Source organism: Prionailurus viverrinus, chromosome B1 (assembly GCF_022837055.1).
Source record: "Prionailurus viverrinus isolate Anna chromosome B1, UM_Priviv_1.0, whole genome shotgun sequence".
NCBI classification, from domain to species: domain Eukaryota; kingdom Metazoa; phylum Chordata; class Mammalia; order Carnivora; family Felidae; genus Prionailurus; species Prionailurus viverrinus.
In genome coordinates, this window is record NC_062564.1 from 119,469,339 (window position 1) to 119,490,966 (window position 21,628).

Sequence of the window (21,628 nt, forward strand, 5' to 3'; positions counted from 1 at the left end):
TTCATTCGATGGATGTAACATTCATGCTCACTTATCACTTCTACTCTAAAACATTTGGCAAGCACAAGCATTTATTCATCAATTCAGCAAGTGTTGAATACTTGCTTCATATCAGACATAAATATCTTATAAAATAGAACTAAAGTTGCTGTGTAGATAAACTGATTAGGGAGGGGGAGAGTCTTTATTTCAATCAGCATACCCAAAAATCAAGATTGAAAAGATCTAAATCATACAAATCATTGTACAATTCAATCCTGTAAAAAATAATAAGACCATACCAAAAAAAGAAACAGCCTGTTTCCTTGCAGTTACTATTCTCTTTTATAAGGTATTGAAAGTAAAGATTCAATTTTTTGGAAAATGTTTTTCTCTGAAAGTTAAAAAAGTAATTACAAATGTTTCTATAAGAGATGATTTCTAAACAAGTTGGAGTCTTTGTAAAACCATGAACAAGATCATTTCTTTTATTTATAGGAATTAGAAAATAATAGTATTCATTGTATTTTATAATACATATGTCAGGTATAATTTTATATTTGTACTCAGGGTATTCCTAACAATGGTATATTAAATGAAGCTAAAATACCAAGCCTGCTGAAAATAGACAACAATATAGTAAATTAAATAGAAGGTACAGATTATCCATATAAAGCTAATTCTTTTTCTAGTATTAAATGTAAATACTTGCTAATACCTGTCATTCCTTCAGATTATTAGAGGTTTTATTTTTTGCATTTTTGTGGCACAATATGAATAATCTTGACAGAGCACTCTGTTTACTTCTGCAAAACTGCAAAAGACTCACTCCATTATGGCCTTTAAATTGAGTTTTCAATCTTTCCCACTAATAAGTTTAGATTATAAACTAAGACAGCAAAAAGGATGCCATCAACTTTTTAAATGAAGTTTGTAAATAAAGGAAGAAATCTATGTAAATATCTTTGAAACACAGATTAAAAAGCTGTATTCAGTCATAACAGATGCAAGAGGCTTCAGTGATTTGTTTAAGTGACTTAAACTGATCATGTTGCTTGACTTATTCTGCTTGTGGGGCTCAAACTAGCAGAATAAGTCAAGCAATATGATGAAATAAGATGTTGATGATATCAGAAGAGAAATCCTATACCAAAACTTCTGCTGGCTGCCATAATGCTCCCTCCTCTGTCCCTGATCCCTCTTAAACCCAAGCCAGAAATGAAATTCTCTTTTTTTATGTATGGCATTGTATAAAAAAGACTTCTGGTAATCTGCACAAATTATCTAGGAGGGGTAGACATTCAGCACAATCAACATACATTAACTAACTAACTTAAATTTATCTCTTTGATACCTTGGAAATCAAATACAAGAAAGAAGAAAAATGAAGGTTGAAAATATGAAGTATCATTCTCTACAATCTTTTTCAGAAGACAGGAACAGAGGAAATATTTTATAACTCATTCTACAGGGCCAGCATTACCCTAATACCAAAAAATAGAGAAAAGCATTACAAGAAAAGAAAACTACATACCAATATCTCTCATGAACACAGATGCAAAAATCTTCAACAAAAAACTACCAAATCAAATCCAACAAGGTATAAGAAGAATTGCATGCCATGACAAAGTGGGATTTATGTGAGGCATGCAAGATTGTTTCATTAATCATTAATTAATTACCATTCATCAATTAATTATAATTCAAAACAGAAAAATCACATGAGTATATCATTAGATGGAGAAAACACTTGACAAAAATCAACACCTACTCATGATGAAAATTCTCAGTAAACTGGGAGTACTGGGAACTTTCTCAACTTGATAAAAAAAATGTTCACAAAAAATCTACAGCTAACATCATATTTAATTATGAGAAACTTTTCCACTAAGCTTTCTCACTAAGATCAGATACAAGAAAAGGACATCCCCTCTCACCACTTCTTAGCCCTTGCTAATGTAATAGGCAAGAAAAGGAAATAAAAGGCATACATACTGGGAAGAAAGTAATACAACCCTCTGTTTACAAAAACCATGATTCTCTATGTAGAAAATATGAAATAACTGACAAAAAAAACTCCTGGAATTAATAGTAATTATAGCAAAGTTTGAAGATTCAAGGTTAATATACAAAAGGCAAATGCTTTTCTATATAAGAGGACTGAATAAGTGGAATTTTAAATTTAAAAAAAATACCATTTATATTTACTTTCAAAAATATTAAATATATAGTATAAATCTAGCAAACTATGTATAATATCTATATGAGGAAAATTAAATCTCTAATGAACAAATGCAAAGAACTAAATAATGGTGTGATATCCCATGTTCATGGGCAGGAAGACTCAATATTGTCAAGATGTCACTTCTTCTCAACTTGATCTATAGATTCAATGCAATCCTAATCAGAATCCCAGGAAGTTATTCTGTGGTTATCAACAGACTGATTCTAAAGTTTATATGGAGAGACCAAAGATCCAGAATAGCCAATACACTATTGAAGAAGAACAAAGTTGGAACACACTGATGTTATCCAATTTCAAGAATCACTATGAAACTACAGTAATCAAGACAGTGTATTAGCAAAAAGAAAAAAAGACAAAAAGATCAATGAAATAGAATAGAGAGCCCATGGGTTCTTGGTTGGCTTGATCAGTTAAGCATCCAACTCTTGATTTTGGCTCAGGTCATGATCTCATGGTTTGTGAGTTCGAACCCTGCATCAGGCTCTGTGCTGACTGACAGTGCTGAGCTTGGTTGGGATTCTGTATCCCTCTCTCTGCCCCTCCCCTGCTTGCTCTCTATCTCCTCTCAAAATAATAAAAATAAGCTTAAAAATGAAAATAAAATAGAACGTATCAAACAAAGAAATTATACTCCATCAGTTTACCCTCTGTGCTGGACAAAGGTGGAGAGAAGTAGGTTTTGTATCAAAAAATGGATAGTTATAAGCAGGTGTATAAGATAGAGAACAACTACTCTTGTAGTTGAAATATTTCAACTAATTCATAATTTATTATTGTTATCCATATTCCATGTCACAGAATAGGACACCCCAATGTTTTTTAATCATGAGATCTTTGGAATTTTAGAATATACACATAATGAAATAAAGTTTTCTATATAATTGATGTATTTTTCAGTTCTCACTATTCATTTTACCCCATGTTCCTTCCTCTCAAATCAAGTAAAATTCCTATTTTGCCTTTACATCAAGGCAAGGATTTTATCCTAGAGGAGAACACAGGCAGAAATTCTTTGACATCAGCTGGATCAACTTCTTACCAGAACGTTACTGAAGGCAAGGGAAATAAAAGCAAAAATTAACTACTGGGACTTCATCAAGATAAAAAGCTTCTTCTGCACAGCAAAGTAAACAGTCAACAAAACCAGAAGGCAACCTGCAGAATGGAGGAAGATATTTGCAAACGACATATCTGCTAAAGGATTAGTATCCAAAATCTATAAAGAATTTAGCAGACATGAAAGGATACTTTTCCAAGGAAAACATCAAGATGGCTAACAGACATGTGTCTGTTAAAAGATGCTCTGTGCAAAGATGCATCTGTGAAAAGATGCTCAACGTCACTCATTATCAGAGAAATACAAATCAAAGCCATAAAGAGATACCACCTCCCATCTGTTGGAATGGGTAAAATTAACAACACAGGAAACAACAGGTGTTGGCAAGGATGCAGAGAATGGGGAACCTTCTTACACTGTTGGTGGGAATGCAAACTGGTGCATCCACTCTGCAGAACAGTATGGAGGTTCCTCAAAAAATTAAAAATAGAATTACCTTCTGATCTAGAAATTGCACTATTAGGTACTTACTCAAAGGATACAAAAATACAGATTCAAAGGGGTACATGCCTCCCAATGTACATTAGCAAAACTATGGAGAGAATCCAAATGTCCATTGACTGATGAATGGATAAAGAAGAGATGGTATGTGTGTATGTATATACATATACATATACAATAAAATATTACTCAGCCATCAAAAAGAATGAAATCTTGCCACTTGCAATTACATGAATGGAGCTAGAATATATTAATCAAGTTAAGTCAATCAGAAAGAGATTAATACCATATGATCTCACTCATAAGTAGAATTGAGGAAATAAAACAAATGACCATATGGGAAGGAGGGGGGGAAATAGGAGAGAGGGAAACAAACCACAGGAGACTCTTAATCATAGAGAACAAACTGAGGGTTGATGGAGGGAGGTGGGTGGGACATAGGCTAGATGGGTGATGAGTATTAAGGAGTGCACGTTGTGATGAGCACTGAATGTGGTAAGTGACAAATCACTGAATTCTACTCCTGAAACCAATATTGCACTATATGTTAACTAACTAAAATTTAAATTGAAAAAAAGGCAAGGATTTTATCATGGAAAATAATAAAAAGAAATGAAATCATAGCCTTGGGGTTTCAAAGTAAATTTCTGGGGGAGTCTGGGTGGCTCAGTCGGTTGAGAGTCTGACTTCAGGTCAGGTCATGATCTCACAGTTCGTGAGTTTGAGCCCCACATCCGGTTCTCTGCTGTTAGCACAGAGCCTGCTTCAGATCCTCTGTTTCCTTCTCTCTCTGCCTCTCCCCTGCTTGTGTTCTCTCTCTCTCAAAAATAAATAAACATGAAAAAAATAGAATATAAAAAAATTTAAAATAGCTTTCTGAAACTCATGGCAGAAAAATAATTTTAACAGCAAAGGCTTTTTGAGTTTCAAAAATGGAAACTTTTGGATATCAAAATCCAAAACTGTGATGGATTGGGGCCCTAACATTCATGATACAAACTTTGGTAACAAACATGATAGCAAACTTTGAAAAAATAGAAATCCCTAAAACACTCTGTCCCAAACTACATAAATAGTCTTTGGACAGAAGGAAAAGAAAAATCAGAAGTTGCCTAACCTTTACTTTTTCTGTCTCTTACAAGTGAGCATTTCCCTTCAAAGAGGCCTATATCCTGACCCCATTTCAGGATGGTTTAAATAATGAATAAAGAATTTCAAGAAAAGATAAAGATTATACAGAATTAAAAATAAAGTGGAAATTCTAGAGTTGGAAAATAGAATATAAGATAATAACACAAATATAATTTTAAAAATCAATAGAGGAATTAAAATAGTATTGTGTAAATATTCATAGCATTCTTACTCATAAGAAATAAGATCTGTAACCAATCCAAATATCCATTAATTGATGCATAGAAAAATGTGATATATCCACATATATATCCAAAAGACTATTATTCTACAGTGAAAAAGAATTACATACTAATACATGCTATCACACATATAAAATTCAAAAACATGCTAAGTGATAGAAGCCAGATGTAAAAGGCTCATGTCTTATTATTTCATTCATATAAGATATTCTGAAAAGGCAAATCTAAAGAAGCAAAAAAGCAGATCAGTGGTTGTCTGTGACTGAAGAAGTTGAAATTGATCTAAATTGCAAATGAGATTGAAAGACATTTGGGCAGTATTAGAAACATTTTAAAAATCAATTGTGATGTGCAGGAACAAAATCAGTATACAGAAATCTACTGCACTTCTATACACTAATAATGAAGTAGCAGAAAGAGAAATTAAGAAAACAATCCCATTTAAAATTGCAGCAAAAATAATAAAATACCTAGAAATAAACTTAACCAAGGAAATGAAAAAGATCTGTACTCTGAAAACTATAAAACATTGATGAAAGAAATTGAAGGTGACACCAAAAAAATGGAAAGACATTCCATGCTCATAGATTGGAAGAACAAATATTGTTAAAATATCTATACTACCCAAAGCAATCTACACATTTAATGCAATCCTTATCAAAATACCAACAACATTTTTCACAGAACTAGAATAAAGAATCTTAAAAGTTGTGTGGAACCAGAAAAGATCCTGGGTAGCAAAAACAATCTTGAAAAAGAACAAAACTGGGGTATCACAACCCTAGATTTTGAGGTATACTACAAAGCTGTAGTAATAAAAACAGCATGGTACCAGCACAAAAACAGACATGTAGATTAATGCCACAGAACAGAAAGCTTAGAAACAAACCCACAATCATATGGTCAATTAATCTTCAACAAAGGAAGCAAAAATATACAATGGGAAAAATACAGTCTCTTAAACAAATGGTGTTGGGAAAACTGGACAGCTACATGCAAAAGAATGAAACTGGACTGCTTTCTTACACCACACACAAAAGTAAACTCAAAATGGATTAAGGACCTAAATGTGAGGCCTGACACCACAAAAATTCTAGAAAAAAGCACAGTCAGTAATTTCTCTGACATCAGCCATAGCAACATTTTTCTAGACGTGCCTCTTGAGGCAAAGGAAACAAAAGCAAAAATAAACTATTGGGACTACATCAAAATTAAAAGTTTCTGCACAGAGAATAAAACAATCAAAACTAAGAGACAACCTACTGAATGGGAGAAGCTTGAAAATGACATATCTGATAAAAGGTTAGTATCCAAAATATATAAAGAAATTGTACAACTCAACACCAAAAACCAAATCCAATTTTAAAAATGGGCAGAAAACATGAACAGACATTTCTCCAAAGAAAACATACAGATGACCAAAGACATATAAAAAGATGCTCAACATCACTCATCATCAGGGAATTGCAAATCAAAACTTCAATGAGATAACACTCTGTACCTGTCAGAATGACAAAAATCAAAATCACAAGAAACAACAAGTGTTGCTGAGGATGTGGAGAAAAAGGAACCCTCTCACGTTGTTGGTGGGAATGCAAACTGGTGCAGCCACTGTGGAAAATAGTATGATGGTTCCTCAAAAAAATTAAAAATAGAATTACCCTATGATCCAGTAATTCCACTACTGGGTATTTACCCAAAGAATATGAAAACACTAATTTGAAAGATATATATACCCCTATGTTTATAGTGGCATTATTTACAATACCCAAATTATGGAAGTAGCTCAAGTGTCCACTGATGGATGAATGGATAAAAAAGATGTAGTATACATATACAATGGAATATTGTTCAGCCATAAAAAATAAAATCCTACCATTTGCAACAATATGGATGGAGCTAGAGAGTATAAGGTAAGTGCAATAAGTCAGTCAGAGAAAGACAAACACCATGTTTTCACTCATATGTGGAATTTCAGAAATGAAACAAATGAGCAAAGGAAAAAAAAAAGAAAGAGAGATAAACCAAGAAACAGACTCTTAACTACAGAGAACAAACAAACTGATGGCTATCAGAAAGGGGGGAGGGATGGATAAAATAGGTGAAAGGGATTAAGAGTACACTTACCATGTTGAGCACTTAGTAATGTATAGAATTGCTGAATCACTATATTGTACATCTGAAACTAATATAACATAGTGTACTGGAATTAAAATAGAAAATAAATAAATAAAATAAAAATAAATCAATTGTGGTGATATACAACTCTATACAACTCTATACATTTGCTAAAAATCATTTAAATGTGCATTGTTACTACTTGGCAATGAGAGAGAATGAAACCCTGCCATTTGCAGCAACGTGGAAGGTATTATGCTAAGTGAAATACGTCAGTCAGAGAAAAACAGATACATGTTTTCACTCATATGTGGAACTTGAGAAACTTAACAGAAGACCATGGGGGAAGGGAAGGGGTAAAAAACAGTTATAAACAGAGAAGGAGGTAAACCATAAGAGACTCTTAAATACAGAGAACAAACTAAGGGTTGATGGGGAAGGCAGGGGAGAGGGGGAAATGGGTTATGGGCATTGAGGAGGGCCCTTGTTGGGATGAGCACTGGGTGTCGTATGTAAGTGATGAACCACGGGAATCTACCCCCAAAACCAAGAGCACACTGTATATACTGTATGTTAGCAAACTTGACAATAAATTATATTTTAAAAAATAAACAAAATAAGTAAATAAATAAATAAATAAATGTGCATTGTTTTTCTTGGACTAAGCCCTAACCTTCGTGAGACTTTGCACTAAACATTGCCTATCCATTCTACTACCTCTCTGGTAAACTCCCTCTCCCAACCTAACTAAAATCATTTCGGAAGGCTCAGTTTGCAAGTTAAAAACAAAAAAAGTGTTTTCCCTTGAGACAACCATTGCACTTGATATGCAGTAGCACATTCTTATACAAGTTTTTATTTTAGTGTTGTCTTACTACAAGTATGTGCTATCTTAATTTCTGTTAAACTCCAATCATTTCACCTACCCTTGCTTTTGCACTATTGAAACAAATGTTAACACAATAAAAAAAAAAAACTTAACTAGTATTATGAAAATAGTTTTGACCACACAGGACTTCCCAAAAGGGGCTCAGGGACCTCCAGGGTCTGCAGCAGAAAGCCACTTTACTGGAAGGAGAATGTTAATAATGAGTGCCCTCAAGCCAATAATTTTACTGAATTTCAAGAAAAAAAAATGAGAAAATGTAAAGGTGGCATGATTTGGTAGAAAAAACAAATGTTAACCACATTTTTCGGAACAAACACTGGGGATAATTTGACGAAAGACTTCTTCTGCATGATTTCTTGAGAGAAGAGGCAACCTGGAAATCAAAATGTTAAAACTGTCAAGACATTTAGCTAGTTTATTATAAATGAAGCAGAATATCTGAAATCTCTGTAATTTTTTTAAATGACATGTATATTCCATGACCACAAAGAAAATCTTTTCAAAACAAACAACAAAAGCAATTCCTTGTTCTAAAAGGTCCTAAGCAACTTATACCCAATATTTTTCCTCTCCTGGCAAAAATGGAAAGAAATCAAGATACACAAAGTAAACTACTAGGGGAAGAAAGTAAATGAAGAAATGCAAACACTGCATAAAACGAAGAAATACTATCAAGTTTTTCTGGGAAATTTTATATTTTGTGTGGTACTTGTTATTAGATATTATGATTGCCACCCACCTCAATATTTACCTAATAAATTTAAAAATCAAATGTTCTGCCTGGCCTATAGTATATAATTGAGTACTGACTATGCTAGGACCAGACACAGTAATAAGCCAAGTGATCTTGGTCCCTTCCCCAATAGAACGTAGAGTTTAGCTGTCAGGAATATGCCTTTATATGTATGACATGATATTATTATAGAGCGGTAGTAAGATTTGGATGGCTATTTACAATATAGAGAAATCAAATGACTTTAAATATAAGCTTGAGCCTAAAGATCTCTTGCCCAGACGGTATAAACCTGTGTACTGCAACCAAACATAGCTCACAAACTTGTTTTGTTCGACCATGTCATATTTTATTTTTAATCAATATTAATATGAGGGAACCCCAAGTCCAGATTTTTGACTACTCATGAATAACTGCAAAGTGGGTTATTCACATTTTCACATGACAATTTGGCATACAACTCACCCCAGTCCCTTACATTCCTGTTCTTCCTATTAGTGATCTGTGTCTTTGCCCCTTTAGAGCCACTGCTACTCCAGATCCCAGTGTCTAATAACTGGAGGCAACCAGAAAGTGGAAGATTTTCTTTTCCCTCTTCTTATTTCCTGACGGTGTCAACAACCAAAGCCAAACAAACCAAACAAGTCCTTAAAAACTCCAAAAGCCTAATTTTAGGGACATGAACGTGAGGAGAAAGCTATGAGAAACTACATTTCTCCCTCATGGTGAGTTTGAGAGGAGAGAAATGCTAATTTGAAGCAATAATAGTGATGATGAAAAGGTACACAAATCAACTAATATTTCCAGAGAACCAACCATGTGCAAAATTTGGTACCAATTAGTACAGGGGGCCAAAGCATAAGCCTGTAGCAAGATAAGCTCTTGGCCTAGGGTCATGATTCCCAAATCATGAGCAGCAGACCCACAAAGTACCAAGAATTATCAATCAACTGAGTCACATTTGTCAACTAATAATTAATCAACTATATCATAATGAATCAACTGAGTCATCTACGCTTATATGAACATTTATTCAAATACAGGATATTGCTGTTGTGAGAAGTAAAATTTACATATTTTTAAATACAATGATGCCATTGTCTTTTTAAGCAACAGAAACTATGTGAGATGCGGGTCTATGCAATTCTTTATTTATTTATTTGAAGAGGTACTTTAAAACAGAAACTCCATTTTATTTTTTTTAGAGGAACTCTATCTTAGAGGACAATTCAGAAATATCTATTCAATTTTCAATACAATTAACTTCCAAAATTTTTACTTCTAGGAATTAATTTTTTACATATATATACTTGAACTAGTACACACAGATGTTCATCAAATATTCTAATTGTATAATTCAAGAAAAAGGTTAAAATCCATCTGAGGATAAGGGAGATCAGTGAATTAGAGAACTTCTCCCAGATATCTGAACCATGTTCTGCCAGAAGGCCTAATCAAGGACCTTAGCCATCAGCCAAGGCAGTAAATTCTTAATATTCCTACCCGATATCATCTGATCATTGTTATGAGCAGAGGCTACTATGTATTTCCCATTCTCCCCTGTTATGAGTAGTTTTATTGTGGTTATCTTGCTTTTTCTCACCAATATAATTTGAAATGTGCTGGGGCCAGATAACTTGCCTTTTGGTTTACAGGATGTCAAACATTCCTATAAATGTTAAAGCTACATTTAGATCCAATGGAGAAAACTGTGGACTTTGAGCTAGATGCAGCTTTTTTCTTATAGATAGTGAAACAAAATTCCTAACTAATAATGACTCTTTGAACACCATCCTTCTCCTCTTCTTTTCAAATGCCACTTTATCCAAGTTCTCGTTACTATCTAGTTTCAGCTTTTCCCATTTTATGTGTCTTTCCTCATCTCTCTATGTACCAGCTTTTGCTTAAGGAGAATCAATTAGGGTCCCCAACATTGCATTTCACTGCTGGAACCTCATTCACTTAGGAAAGCATGAATTTTAGGATCTACTTTCCTTAGATATCTATATGTATATTTATATGCAAATGTAAAAATAATTGCTACCATTTAGTCAATACCTACTACATCAGAGACTATTCTGGGGTTTCAAGCATTATTCAAAGAGTTTTACTGAATTTTCACATTAATCTTCACAACACTCCTGAGTTTATCTTGTTAGCTTAAGAAAGGTGAATTTGACCACGATTACACAACTAGTAGTGATGAAGCCAATATTTGAAACCAGAAAGGAGTCTAGGCTGTGTGTGTATGTGCATGTGTGTGTGCACATGTGTCCGTGTGCATGCACAGGACACTTAGATCTTCGGGGTAGAGGGGTTACCACTTCTGTCATTATGGCAGAACCATGAAAGCTTTATGCTCCCAGATCACAAATATGACATAAAAAGGATCTTCTCCATGAAGAGTAAATAAAAATCCCTCCCCTCCCAGCCCAAGAGATGAAGGGTTGAAATAAAAATCAGGTGCTTGGGTCCCTGTTGACACTCATCCTTGGGCCACACCTTGGAGTAGGGAGCATAGAAACATGTAGGTGTGAGTCACCTCAAAAACAGCAGGAATTTGGGGCGCCTGGGTGGCGCAGTCGGTTAAGCTTCCGACTTCAGCCAGGTCACGATCTCACGGTCCGTGAGTTCGAGCCCCGCGTCAGGCTCTGGGCTGATGGCTCAGAGCCTGGAGCCTGTTTCCGATTCTGTGTCTCCCTCTCTCTCTGCCCCTCCCCCGTTCATGCTCTGTCTCTCTCTGTCCCAAAAATAAATAAACGTTGAAAAAAAAAAATTTAAAAAAAAAAACAGCAGGAATTAATAAAGTGTTCTGAGGCTAAGCCTTGAACAGGTCTTGAAGACAGTGTTTCTCAATCCTAGTAGTACTTTAGAAATGTCTAAAGATGGGTTGATGGGGGGGTGGAAGGGAGGGAATGGTGGGTGATGAGCATTGAAGAGGGCATCTTTTGGGAGGAGCACTGGATGTTGTATGGAAACCAATTTGACAATAAATATCATATATTAAAAAAAAGAAATGCCTATAGATATTTTTTAAATTGTGATGCCCTGGTCTACCCCTGGCTCCTGCCCAGTATCATTTGACCACTGGCTGTAAATTATGCAATTCTACTGATTATGCATATCCGCTCCACTAGGAAAAGTCTTGTAGTGAGTTGCGGAACTCACTCACCTAATAGCTCAGCCTAATAGTATGGCAAAAGCTAACCAGGGCATAAGATTTAGCCTAAGTTGGAGCTCCAAAAACCCACTCGTCTGCACTTAGTGTATATGGGGAACCAGAAGCTGGAATGCAGAGTTAATGAGAACATGGCAGGAATAGGCACACAAAAATCCATTTGGGATTGATACAAAAAGACCGCATAGTGCAGACCACCGGACTGCAGGATCACAGACGGAGGCTGCACTTGGGGTGTTCCCCCCACCTCCACCCTGATAGAAGCTCATGAATAGTCATTTTTAAATAAATACTTCTCATTCTCTTTGCATATCAGAGTTATAGTACGAAAACATCAATCCTGTCTCAGATAGAATAATATATACCAAATAGGTGACAGGAGTAGGGTTTTGGAAAGCTGGATCTCCGGAACTTTCCTTTTTACCACTACAGCCTACAAGCACCCACAGCCTTATGTCTGCCTTTCTTCTTGTTAATGTGCATGAACCGTTGGTGCCCCTTTCACAAGCAGTGCATTGGCCCCTATCCCCTCTCGCGTATTCAAATACATAAAATCTCCCTTCTCTCTCCCATATCACTAATTTTCTGTCTATCCTAGATCATTCTTATCAACACACAAAATGTTAGTAATTCTCCTACCTTAAAAAGAAATATTAAAAAAAAAAAACTCTGGTGTGCTCTCCTCTCCCATGAGCAACTATGCATTTCTCTACATTCTTTTACAGCACATCTCCTCCAAGTTGACCACACTGTTTCCAATTAAACTCTTCCTTTGCTCTAGTAAATCCACTGCAATCAGGGTAGTGCCCACACCGCTCCACCAAAACTGCTTTTGACAAGTTACAAATGACCTGCTGGATACTAACTCCAGCGGTCAATGTTCAGTTTTCGCGCAACCTAACCTGTCAGCAGCACCTGTCTTAGGCCACTCTCTCCTCCTGGCAACATTAGGGAGAGCATTAAAAAAAAGAAATAGTTCTGTGTAATACACACTGGAACATTAGCTCAGATATTATTGTATTCTGAGCTGGGCATAGGTTTACCACACCATGGACTTACGAGTCAAACATATATTAATTTTTTTGCAAATCCTAAGGCATCTTTGGTCACTTTTACACCCCCAGTATTCTAAACTCACAGCACAAATGAAAACAAAAGAGCATATTTCTCAGACTTCTTTCTGAAAAATCTAAACAGCGTCTCTTTCTGGAAAAAAAATCCTTTTATAATCCATTAGAAAAAAATTAGACACAGCCTATCAATTTGACACCCAAAGATTCAAATTAATTTCTCTATTTCACTCACTGGTAACATCTAAATATATGGTAACCTGTTTTGTTTTGTTTGTTTATTTGTTTCAAAGAATTTTCCAGTCCTCAAAGAGATTTACAAGGCCATAGTTTCCACATATTTTTGTTAATGGCTAGTATTATTTCATCCTCACTTTTATATTACCTTCTCTATAAAAGTATTATTGCCAATATGTCAAAAATATCCTGAAAGTTGCAACTCAGGGAAGTCTAAGAAACCATGACTTGAATTGGCCCTCAAAAGTAAATTCAATATGTCAAACAGGAATTATCCATAAAAAGCAAAACATAAGAAATACATATATGTATAAAACCACAGGTCAGTGTATTGTGTTTTTGACCACATAATTAACTATAATTACATGGAAACACCTTACTAAATAAGCATATTTATTATCAGCACTTTATATCAAAATGCCATTTGAATAAATGTTTATTTATAGAATATGATTTATATAGTACCAGTTTACATAACCAAGGGGGGAAAAGTAGGAAAAGAAAGTAAAACAATGTGATGAAAAAGAAACAGAACTAGACTGAATAAGCTTATTTTACTTTCTCTAGGAATGTTAAATTCTGAGAGGTGATGATTATAAACATATACTTCTTTATGAAGTATGTAGTTCTCTTTCCCAGAATGGAAAGGCCTTAACACACAATGCCTTTATACTGAAGGCGATCAATCTATTTATGTTTTAAATTTTATTTATGTTGATTCTGTGTACCATAGTCCCCCTTATCCACAGGGGGTACCTTCCAAGACCCCCAGCAGATGCATGAAACTAAGGACAGTACCAAATCCTATATATACTGGTTTTTTCCTATACGTACATACCCATACAAAGTTTAATTTATAAATTAGGCACAATAAGAGATTAACAACAATAACAAAACACAAAACAATTATACTGTGATGAAAGTTATATGAATGTGGTCTCTCTCTCAAAATATCTTACTGTACTATACTCACCTGTCTTCTTGTTGTGATGATGGGAGATAAAACGCCTACGTGATAAGATGAAGTGAGGTGAATGACGCAGGCATTGTGATGTAGCATCAGGGTGCTATTGACCTTCTGATGACACCCCAGAAGGAAGATCATCTCCTTCCAGACCATGGTTGACTGGGGAAAACTAAACCAAGGAAAGCAAAACCATGGATAAGTGGAGGAGTACTTCATACTTGGAAAAATACTTTGATATCAAATTTTTAAAAATCATTTGCTAATCTCAGTAAAGCTTTGATAATAAATAGCATTTCTAAGGGGGATAAAAGAATTGGTTATTAATTTCTTTTTCTAATAAATGTTTATTCATTTTTGAGAGAGAGAGAGAGCAAGCAAGCAGGGGAGGGGCAGAGAATCCAAAATAGACTGTGCTGACAGCAGCAAGCCCATTACAGGCCTCAAACTCATGAACTGTGAGATCATGACCTACCCTGCAGTCAGATGCTAAACTGACTGAGCCATCCAGGCGCCCCAGGGATTAATTTCTTAGGAAAACTTTATTTTATGCTTTTAAAATAAGTTTAGAAATCATTCTGAACTCTATTTTATATAAATGAAATATCATAACACAATCAGAGGGCAGATTCTTTCACTTAACATGAGTGAACTAAAATAAATTTCGAAAAATGGCTGTGGGTACTCTGAAAGGAAATCCTTTCTCTGCACCAGAACCAGTGAAGTCATGTGATGACCCAGGTCACATGGTGCGGTCCTCCTGCTTGGAACCACACAAAGGCTTCCCATTCCACTTACAATTCAAATCGAAGCACCTTACTGTGGCTGGCCTAGGAGGCTCAACATGCCCTGGACCCTCACTTCCTGCCCTGAGCTCATCCCATATTACTCACCGCACTGCAGCCACAGAGCTTTCTTCATGTCTGCTAGACATGTCAAGTGTGTTCCTGACCAGTGTGTTCACACTTGTTCTTCCCTCTTCCAGATGTCTCTATCCTGAGATACCTATATGTCTAATTCCTTTTCACATTTAAGTCTCCATTCAAAGCTTCATCGTAGAGGTCTCCCCAAACATTCATTCACCCACATAATGCTTTGGGGCACTTATTATGTCCTGTTCGAGGTTTTGGGGTCAGGTGCGTGGGGTCCAGCAGTGAGTAGAACAGACTAGTTACCTTCCCTCATAAAGCTGGAGGCAGATCCACAATAAACAAAGAAATACTTGGCAGTGTCTGAGTAGAATGTAAATACCTTAAGTCCTCTCCAACAAAACTAACGAAAATGGTTCTCTGGCCATAACAATAGACAATGCACATGGACATTCTCAAAGTATACATCTTCAGATAAAAGATGAAACATGCCATTCTATATCTTGTGATTTAAAGAACAGAGGATGATCTTCGAAGCCACACTGCCTCAGTTCAAATTCCTGCTCTGCCGTTTACCCCACATGATCTTGGGCAAGTTAGTGAATTTCTCTGTGCCTATTTTCTCAAATATAAAGTAGAAGTCTTAATAATATAGCTCATAGGGTTGTTAGAAGGAGTAAACTGTGGGAAATCAAATAGCTATGTCCTGGGTTAAGAAATTACAGGGAATGCATTACAAAGCAGAACACTGTTCTCTGACCTTGTTGAAAACAGCAGGCCTCACTTTGCTTATCTAGTTAATGTATATCTAGGGGTTAGGTCCTCCCTGTGCTCATAAATTCCTTAGACCATGTAATCGCATACAATATTTTATCCTGTCTTAACTTGTCTTTCTGCACGTTTTCTCTACGTTCAGTAGCCCATTGAACGTACTGTGCAATGTTTCCCTAAGTGTATGCTCAATAAATACAGGAGCTTGAGAGCAGCTCCAAGAGACTTCCCTTAGCCTCCCTCTCACCACTCTTGACTTTCATGGAGTCTTGAGTAATCCTTCCTGCCATCCCCAGCTTTGCTGGATGAAGCCAAAACCCAAACCCACAATAAATGAGTCCAATATTTCCAAAGAACTTGGAGTGTTGTCTGGCACATAAGAAATACTCTGTAAGGCTGTATTCAATAAGTAAAATTTGTCCAAGTTCCAAATTTTCCTTGATGCTTATCCAGTAGTTTCCCATATAAAGAAAACACATTGACAAAGTGTTGAGAACCCTAGGTTCTGATACCCAGGCTGTCACCAACCAGCAGGCTAATCTTGAGCAAGCCACCAGATGCCTCTGGGCACAGTCTACTCATTAGGTCAATATTCAGTCTCTTGGGGTTGAGCAATGCCCTCTCAGACTGCACATTTCATAGTACAGAGGGCATAGAGGATTCAAGAAGCTCGGAAAGAGGCTCCAGTTGAATTTGCAAATAGATGTTTTAATTTTTCTCGGCTAATAATATATGATTAGATACTGCACCACAGATGAACTAAGATGAGTGGAAATAGATGCTCTTACATGATGCAAGGAGAAACAAAAGTGGTTACAACCTTTCCAGAAGTCATTCAGGCAGTATTTAGCCAAAGTCCTTAAAGATAAAATTTCCTCTGACCAAGAAATTCCATTTTTGCAAATTATTTCAAGATTATTTTTTGTGGACTAGGATGCTCATCATATTATTGTTAACAGTATGGGAAACACTATTAATATTTAATAGTTAATAACAATAGTAATAGGGAATAACTAGAAAACTAAATATTCAAAAATAAGAAATAAATTGGTTAATAAAGTATGGCATTATCATACTGTGCAATCATTAAATCATGCTGGAAAAGAATATTTAATGACATATAGAAACATGTAAGATATGAAAAGCCTAAATAAAAAGTTTTGGTTGCCAATAATATGAATTTAATTTTTTAAGCATCCCTATAATTAAAGATATTTACCATGATGGTTAATTTTATGTGCCAACTGGAATATGGGGTGCCCAGATTAAATTGCACATTATTTCTGTGTATATCTGTGAGAGTTTTCTGGATGGGATGAGCATCTGAATCAGTTTTCTGAGTAAAGCAGATTGCCCTCCCGTGTGGATTGGCATCCCCCAATCCACTGAGGACCCAAATAGAACAAAAAAGCGGAAGAAGAGGGAATTCTCTCTCTGCCTGACCAGAGCAGCTGGACCATCATTCTTCTCCCTTATTCAGATTCAGACAGTGTTTATACCATTGGCTCCCCTGGTTCTCAGGCCTTTGGATATGGACTGGAACTATACCATCAGCTTTCCTGAGCTTCCAGACTGCAGATGCTAGATTATGGGACTTTTCAGCCTTCATAGTCAGGTGAACCAATTCCTTACAACAAACATACATTTAACACACACACACACACACACACACACACACACACACACACACACTGTTATTTCTGTTCCTATGGAGAACTTTAATAAATACATTTACCAAAACATTAATGGTTATCCATACAGGATGGGATTATGAGACATTTTTATTTTCTCTGAATTTTTTTGTTTTTATTTTGGCTTTAGAAAGTTTTCGTGAAAACCATGAATTATATGTGCAATCAGAAGAAAAGAAACAAATGTAGCAGCTATGTAGTTCACCCCTCGGATCCTCCAAGAACCTGCCATGAGGAGCACTATCTGCTAATACCCTCCAGCTGGAACACTTCCAGGATCCACTGCAGCATTTGAGATGAGGTCATGCTCTCCCCAGAAGTCCCCACTAATGACTGAGCCTGGTGGGAGTACTAGGGCCTTGCCCTTTCTTCCCAATTCAGGACTCCTCTATGGGTAAACTGCATGAGCTCAGCATAGGGCTGGCTGAGATTTCTCAGAACTGCCCATAATCTGAGGCCTTCCTACCCTCTCCTCTTTCCTTCCATTCTCCCTGCTCTCAGAGCAGCAGCGTCTTCTGAAGGCTTTGCCCACCTACTCTTGTTCATTCCACCATTTTTCTTCCTTTTGCTAGACCTCCAATAAAGCTCTCACACTCCCAACTCCATCTTGAACCTGAGCTCATGCAATCATATTCCAAAACTGCTGAACTTAAAATTCATGTAAGGTAATCTAAACCCAGAGGTATGGACATGTAAACTGGGCCTCTTTTTTCTCCTCTCTCCTTTCTCTGGATTCCTTCCTGCCCTTGACCCTGACTTCAGTATCTAAAGTCTTATCTGTCCCCAAACTTGGAATAAACTAAGATCAAATAAAATTTTTTATTATACCATTGATGTCAACCACAAATCCAGCTTCTATATACTGCTTCTAATATAGGAAAAAAAGGAAATTACAATAGAGAAATTGATGATATCAGACCTACCCCTAATATATTGTGGAGCCCAGATAAGAATACAAACGGGGATCCACAAAACATACAATACTTAAAAACGACACATCCAGTTAACAAAACTGTAAATAAAGTATGTCCTATCCCAGGGGCACCTGGGTGGCTCAGTTGGATAAGTGTACAACTTCAGCTCAGGCCATAATCTCATGTTTGTGAGTTCAAGCACCACATTCTGCTCTCTGCTGTCAGCACGAAGCCCACTTCGGATCCTCTGTCCCCTTCTCTCTGCCCCTCCGCAGCTTGTGCTCTCTCTCTCTCCCCTCTCCCTCAAAATTAATAAACTTTAATTTTTTTTCAATGTCCTATCCTACTACCTTGAAATATATACTTTGACCAAAATCTGGAAAGATAGGTTCAAACTTATAATTCTCAGATTCCTCAAAGTTCCACATCAGTACACAGAGGCACTGATAAAATTATCTCTCTTATCTGCTTCTACCCCACACATGGCTTACCCTTCTTCTTTTCCATCCCCAGCCTCTTCTTGTTCTCCCACACTCCTCCCACATAGCTATAGCCCAGGTCTAGGGGCACACCCACAGGTGGAGAGAGCTGCCTTCAGGAGGAATGACCAAATAAAAGGTTTCTCAAGCCCTGAAAGTGGACTCCATTTAGTAGAATTTCGGGGTCTAGGTCCACATAGCAAGGTTTAGAAGGCAGGCATAGGTGCCAAATGGGCCCACCTCCCAACTGGGCCTATCCCCTTGGTCCTAGTCCCTACAGAGGCAACTGGCAGGAGGAAGGCCAGAATGGGGCATTATGAGTCATAATATCTACATTAGTTTGCTGGGGCAACCATAACAAAATACCACATACTGGGTGACTGAAACAACAGAAATTTATTTTCTCATAATTCTGGAGCCTAGAAGCCCAAAATCAGCGTATCTTGGGGTTGGTTTCTTCTGAAATCTCTCTCTTTGGCTTGCAGATGGCCACCTTCTCATTGTGTCTTCACATGGTTGTCCCTCTCTCAATGCTTTCTGTATCCTAATCTCTTCTCATAAGGACATCAGTCAGGTTATATTAGAGCCAACTCTAGTCCCATTTTACTTTCATTACCTCTTTAAAGGCCCTGTCTCCAAATATAGTCACATTCTGAGGTACTGAGGACTTCAACATATGAATTTGGGAGTTGGAAGACACATTTCAGCCCATAACAATACCCAAAGAAGGGGCTCCATTTGTCTGGGTTTAAGGGTAGTACTAGAGATTACCATCTCATCTGGAGAATTTTCAATGGTACATGACCAGCATACAACGGCTGCCTTGTGTGAAACTGCCTCAGACAATGTACAGGAAACCTAACCCTCACGTAGTAATCTCAAACTTCTGCAAAATAATGAGGCAGTAGGAAGTTGACAGTCTGAGTGGGATGAAAGGAGTTCCATAAACCATGAAAATCTACCCTGAGTATTCAGAGTAATCATCTTTATCCCTAGCCATCTATGGAATTTACATAAGGGATGGATACAATAACTATGGAAAAGAAACAAAAAGGCTAAATCACCCTCAGCCTTGGAAAATCACATTCAAACCAGAGTTTATTTGTTAAGCACCAATGCCTGAATTTAGCAATATACAAATTACATCCAAAAAAAAAAAAAAACACCTACTGCAAAATAGTGGTCAATACACGTGTAATGGTTTGGTTTAATAACAAAAGAATGTAATTTTTATAAAAATAGACTTGCAACTGAAAGGGTTACTCAATCATAGAGCTGTAATATTAACCAAGATCTTAAAATGCTGTTTATTGTCCAGTCTCACTCCAATATCATCTTTGAATTCCCAGAGAGAATATAATCTGCACATCTTGCAATCCTCCTGTAGGGAAAACCCCTATAGAAACTATAGAATGTAATTTCCCACCCCAAATACCATCTTTTAATGACTCCATTTCTACCTTCTTTCTCCCCACCTGACTTCCCCAAAGGTAGGCAAAATTTCCTTCTGCTATTTAATAACCTCATTGCTGAGAACTTTATCTCAAAATTTATTTCAATCCCTCAGCAGTTAACTATCAATTCCTTTGTATTTTCCTCAGCAGAAAACGAACAATAAATAAATATCACCCTCTGCTTATAAGGTTTTCTTACAGTTGAAAACATTATTAAATTGTTCCTCAGTCTTCAGTTTGATAAGAAAAAGCGCAGTTTCCAGTAATTGTATATATCGTGAGGTGAAATCATTGAGGAAAACCTATTCAGCAGCTGCATTTTAGTATATTTAATGAGTATACAGCTCTACTGGCTTCCCCTATCAGGGTCATTGCTTACCAAAAAAAAAAACCCCAACTAATTGGATCAAAGGTCCAAACTTAGAACATGCAAAACAACACAGAAGTGAAACAGCATAATATAATTTTCTATGCACAGTTTTTTTTTCTTCATGCTCAATGCCTTAGGGGTTATAGTTGAAAGACTTTAAAAATAAGACAAAATTTTTATTGCATTGAACTGAGAGGAAAATAAGAAAGACAAGTGTTGAAGGGTAAAATTAAAAAAGAAGTAGTTAATTTTATGACCAGTAAATGATACTATAGTGAGATTATCAAATCAAACTGATACTGGATAAATAGACCTCAGCCAACACCTCTCTGCTAATGCTTGCTATTATCTCTACAGGTCCAGGATCTTGGGACAATTACAGTTTTATTCATAACCCACACAAGAATAATATTAATAGTACACTTAAAAGTCATCTGAATACATTTTAAAACTGCATAAACAGCAAAAGAGCAGAATAAACACAGCAAGAATAGCTGAAAGCCATGGGAACCCCAGAAGTCATGTTAGAAGCAGCCCTGTTCCCCGGGTCTTCACCACCTAGGACCAAACATTGCAACTGAAGGAGATTGCTTTTTAATTTGGTTTTGTTTAGTAATTTTTATTTTGGCATGTTTGTTGTGAGAATTTTTGCTTAGTTGCTGTTGTTGTTTGGGGGGTAGGGAGACAATAAACAATATAATTGGAACAAAACAAAGAAGCAAGAAGAAGCTCACTA

General features: G+C 36.3%; 1 long non-coding RNA gene across 1 annotated transcript in view; it reads right to left on the reverse strand.

Moving 5' to 3' along the window:
• The window catches only part of LOC125164560 (uncharacterized), an 83,521-nt gene extending 64,199 nt beyond the window's left edge, over nt 1–19,322 (reverse strand). The window contains exons 1-2 of the long non-coding RNA XR_007151806.1: nt 19,081–19,322; nt 14,354–14,516 (exon numbers count right to left, since the gene is read on the reverse strand). This is a non-coding gene — a long non-coding RNA (uncharacterized LOC125164560). The remainder of the gene's footprint in view (nt 1–14,353; nt 14,517–19,080) is intronic.
• Nucleotides 19,323–21,628: the final 2,306 nt, after the last annotated feature.